We start from the raw sequence: 6000 nt of genomic DNA, 5'->3' as shown, positions 1-6000 counted from the left end.
CTAATGTTATAAAATTGCTGATTTCATTCAAATTCACACCTTTCATTTTTAATTGCATCGTCAAACATCAAAATCCGCACTTTTTGGTTCTAATTGCGCCCTCAAGCATTAAATTGACCTCTTTTTCAATACTTCATATTTTAACATATATTTTAAATAATTTTCATTGCTATAATTAAAACAAAAAAATATATTTATAATATATAATATTTATTTATATTAAATAATGGATTTTATTTTTTTGAAAAAAAGAGTTTTAAATATAACATTAAGTACTAATTAGAATATATGTTAAAATATAAAGTAGATTAAAACTTATTTCAAGTAAAAAGTGATCAATTTAATGTTTGAGGGTGCAATTAAAAATAAAAAATATAAATTTGGGTGTAATTGGTGATTTTACAAAATCAGAGTGCAAACAAAAAAGGATTAAAAGATGAAGGTCTTTTTAAACCATTAACCTAATTTTTAAATGTTAACTAATATTATCTCTGTGAGTTTAGTTTTGAATTACTCTCTTTTTTCTTATTTTTTATTTTCTATATAACTGAAACTACTCCCTTATAAAGGGAGTTTTAGTTAAAAAAATAAAATATATTGATGAAATAATAAACTGTTAAAATATATAAAACAATAGTTTAAAATTAATTTTCATCAAAACTCAAAAATGAATATGAAGTAATTAGTTCCATTAACCTAATTTTTAATGGTTAATTGATATTATCTTTGTGAGTTTAGTTTGGAATTACTCTTTTTTTAATTATTATTTTTTCTTATCTTTTACTATTTTTTATATAACTGAAACTACTCCCTTATAAAGGGAGTTTTAGTTAAAAAAAATTAAAATATATAGATGAAATAATAAATTTTTAAAATATATAGAAGAACAGTAGTTTAAAATTAATTTTCATCAAAACTCAAAAATGAATATGAAATAATTAATTCCATAAAAGTCAAAGAAAACTGAGACAAATGTTTATGAGAATGGTTAGCCTGAAAATTATGTGAAACTCTAGATTGCAAGGCTCAAGGAAACTCACATCCCCAATGTTCATTTTGCAGTAAGAACCTTGCTTATTAAAATGACTTCTCTTACCTCCACTGTCTTGGTAAGGAAACAATGCATAACATTGACAGGATGGATCAAGTAAGCCCAACCTTACAAAAATAGATCGAACCATCCTAAAAATATGCAAAAACGTATCAATACCTCCTTCTCCACTCTCACCCTATAGAGTGAACACACTCTCCAATTTTAAATGAATTTACGTGGTTTGAGAGAGTTAAAAGATTAAAATATTTCTTAATATCTATATCATTCACAAAATAATATTTAACTTACTTTTATAACTATTATATTTTAATAATTTAATAATCAAATTAAATTTAAAATAAAAACAGAGGTATCTTTTTATCTTTTTTTCAACTATCAACTTCTTCTTCTCCAATCAGCCACCTATTCTGCCGCCGCCGCCGCTACTCTGCCACCGTCGCAACTCCGTCATTGACGAGCAGATCTGTGCTCGTCTGAGACGAGCAGATTTGTGCTCGTCTCAGACGAGCAACAATTTGACGAGCAAGGATCTGCTCGTCTCCGCCGTTGCCGCTATATCGCCGGAGATTGATTGTGGAAGAAGATGGATTAGGAGAGTAATTAAGTTTAATTAGGAAAAAGGATAGAAAAGGTCCTCAATTTTATATTAATTAAATTGTAATTAAATATGATTAACTAGAGTTAATTATGGTTAATATTTAAAATTAGGTTATTCCACTTTCTTTTTTGGTCAAAAGGTGAAACCGATCCGGTTTTGCATAGTTGTGGGGTGAATTGATCCGGTTTTGCGAGGTTGGACTTATTTGATCTTTCATGCCAAGTACAGGGGGTAAATTGAACCTTCACTTTTTTTTTTGGTACAGGGTCCATGAGATTTTCGGAACGGGTCTCAACTATGAGATGACACCTTTAAGCTTTCCATATTCAGACTAATCCCCACTCGAGCCGTGTAGGTCCCTTGCGGGAGGCAAACTTTGGCCCCAAGTTTTAAACAGCTGTATACATGAGTACGGTTCGAACCCACGACCTCACTTAAACTAGAAGAGCGCCTTACTAACTCATCTATGCCTTGGGGTTAACCTTTACTCTATTTAAATTGCGAATGAATGCAAGTGCAATTTCATATGAGCCTTTGGACATGGTTTGGAAGAACAATGTTAAAGCTCTCTTAAAAAAATTCAAGGAATGACTTCATTTGAATTTGTACTAATTTACTTACTTAACCCTTAATTGTTTTGCTCAGCCCATTTAACTTTTAAACTTATTAAATTATCTTTCTTAAAATTCCTAAACTTGAATGTTTACATTTATTTTTATTTTATTTCATTTTTAATATATATTTAATTTAATTAATAATAAAATAAGTTTATATAAAATAATTTTTTATAATTTATATATTACTTTTTTTTAATATATTTTGTTTAATTTGCATTTATTTTGTACGCATTATCAGTTCTAATAAAATTCTAATGAAAAATAGCTATACCTTATTTAATAATTATTTTTATTTGATAGAATATTTATTTTATTTTAGTTTATTTTATTTTTTTGTTAATTTTAATTATCATTTTCCTATATAATATTTTTTTATAGTTTATTAAATATTATATGTTCATTTTAAATTTATTTTTCTATTATATGAAAACTATATTTACCAATATAATATAATATAATACTTTTCCTGGCCATTTGAGCTGTATCTAAACTGATCATTCAGATTTCATCTTGTCCATTGTAGTTGCAGAATAAATCAAAATAAATATTAAATTAAATGAAAATAATTATTAAATAAAGTATACCTATTTTTTATTGGAATTTCATTGGAATTGATAATATAAATATAAGTAAACTGTATCATTTAAACAAATAGTATATAAAGTATGGAGAAAAATAATTAATTTAATTTTTTTATTAATTGTTAATTAAACTAAATAAAAATAAAACGTAAATTAAAATAAATTTAACACTCTCAAGTTCAGGGGTTAAAATTGATAACTTAACAAGTTTAAATGTGTGATAGGTTAAACAAAATGTTTAGGTATCAAATAGATAAATTAGTATAAATTCAGGTCAAACGATGTATTGACCGTTATATATTTGGTAATATGGCAAACGAGTTGGCACTCTAGCTAAAGATCTTTTGTCACGTCAGTACGTTTGAGATTCAATCTCCATTTGAGGGTTTAAGAATGATCATTTAACAACTTTATAGCTTCGATAGGTCACACGTTAAATTTAAAGATTAAGCGAGTAAAATGGTACAAGTTTAAGGGTCAAATTATATATTAAACCTCATTTTTCCACATAACTTAACATGTACGCATCAATTGGAGGTTCCTCGCGTATGACGAACCTTATTCAAGGAATATATCATCACCTCATATATGGGTCTAACCGTCTAAAGTCTCTCAGTATAGTACAAATGCTGATACGGTTTGGCTCTCAAAGAAGTTATGAACCAGTCTCTTGATAATTATTGGTTTAGAGTAATTTTAAAAGACAATATTGCCCTACAAATATTCCATTATGTTAATTTGGAACCTCCTTTATATCATTCGTTGGCGCATTTATTATGATATTTTTGATGGTATCTATCTATAGTAGTCAAATAATTTTTAAAAAAAAATTGTAGAACGATCTCTGATCAAGAATGTATACATTGTTACGTATACATTTTGTTTTATGGCAGATCATCAACTTTTAAAAAACATTTTATAATTGTTTATGTTATTGACTTTTAAGTTAATACAAGCCTATTTTGCCAAAAATAACTGTCATTTAATTTCAATTTCTATTTCTGATAAAAATAACAACTACCTTTAAAAATTATTTGTTTCATATATTTTTATTTTGTGGGTCGGTCCTACTTAAAAAGTATGATAAAATACTCAAACAACTATACCTTTGTATGTGAAGTTAGTTAAGAATACACCAACCAAAGAAAGAAAAAAAAGGAGCAGATTGCATTCAAGTGCATCCACAACAATGTAACCTTGGGGATATCACTGTTATCCATATGCAGGGACCACTTAACCTATAAGTTGCATTTTACTTATCTACTTATCCCCTTCTACACAATTTGTTCTGTTTTCTTCTTCATGGGTACCCGCCCGGCTCGTTCAAGGTCAATCCATTTTAAATATTACGTCAATGTTTATATTTTTATCAAGTTCGGTTTCAGTTTACATTTATATTAGATTGATTTGTTATGTACATGCGCTCCACGTGGAATACGATTTTTGTCTTTATCATGATTTATATCTAAGATCGTTGAACTTAATTTTTAATTTATTATATATTGTAGTTTATATTTGATATTGTTACTTGTGATTTTTTCTTATTATATTTATTATAATTTATATTTTACATTTCTTAAATATAAAATTGAAAAATTAATAATTAAATAATTAATATAAATAAACTAATACATATGATCATAAAAAAAAAAAACAAAGCATAGAATGTTCAGTTGCAGATAATATTTTTAGATCTAGTCTTGCAATTCAAAAAATTTAAGCTATGTGTGTTTATGAATTTATTTACTACTATTAATTTAAAATTGTACTCTTTATTTATTTATTTCTGTTTTAAATGTAATAAACATGGTTAATTAATATATTGATCGCTATTGTGATCCGTTAACATATAATTTATAATATTAAATATAAAAGATATATATATATATATATATATATATATATATATATATATATATATATATATATATATATATATATATATATATATATATATATGATAAACATACACGTATATTTTTATTAATTAATAAATATTTAAAATTTATTATTTGTATTTGAGATAGTTGAATGTGGTATTTTAATTTTATACTTATCGTAATTTATATATGAGATCGTTGCACGTGGCTTTCAGTGATTTTTATACATTTATTATGATTTATAATTGTATTATTTAAATATAAAATTAAAAAGATAAAAAATTAAACTAATAACATAGTCATATAGATAATCTAATACATATAGAAATTTTCGAGATTATTCAGAGAAATAATATTATATAGTTGATTATTTTAGAAAAGACTTTTAAATGGTTGATTAAAATTAGTAAATATTTTTTAATAATTAAAATCGATAAGACAAGTAAAGATTTTTTATGTCCATAAAAATAGTAATTGATTATGATTGAAAAAAAACATCTTGACGATTAAAGTCATTATGAATAGAGTATTTTTATCCTGAGTGTTTTTCCCGTTAATACACTTCTATATATGTTATAAATTTATTTCTTATATGTGAATTTAATCATTTGTTTTAGAGGCAATGTCATAAAAATTCACCAATTTTACACATTTTTTCAATTTAATCACGTATTTTTAAAATTTCTCACAAAAATACACAAATGTTTTTTTCAAAATCCATATACGGTGCTGAGGTGGCACTCATTCATTGGTGTAATTTGATGATATGAATATCATTTTTAATCAATAAATGGGTGTTACATCAACACTCGTGTATTGATTTAAAAAATGTTGGCATATCTTTATAACAATTTTAAAAAATATGATTAAATTGAGAAAACGTGTACAATTGGTGAATTTTTATAACATTAAATCTTCATTTTAATTAACTTTTTTTATATAAACTACATCTGATTTCTATTTGGACTTAAAATTACACTATCAATATAATTTGAATTTCTTTTCAGGGCAACCGCCCCTCAGCCGGAACGGTTGATCCGCCTCGTTATGTGCTTTATGGTGTTATTAATCGAATGCAAAAAAAATCTAAATATTGTTATCATACCGGAATAAAAGATAATTTTGTATAACTCTTATATTTATATATTAAATTTCTATTTCATAATTAAACTAACTTAAATAGCAATTTTTCTCCTCAATTTATAAGTAATTAGCAATTAACACATACATTAGTTTTGTAGGTAAATTAGTTATGAATTTGCTGATTATG

Source organism: Mercurialis annua, linkage group LG5 (assembly GCF_937616625.2).
Source record: "Mercurialis annua linkage group LG5, ddMerAnnu1.2, whole genome shotgun sequence".
Classification (NCBI taxonomy): domain Eukaryota; kingdom Viridiplantae; phylum Streptophyta; class Magnoliopsida; order Malpighiales; family Euphorbiaceae; genus Mercurialis; species Mercurialis annua.
This window is presented reverse-complemented; position numbering follows the sequence as displayed.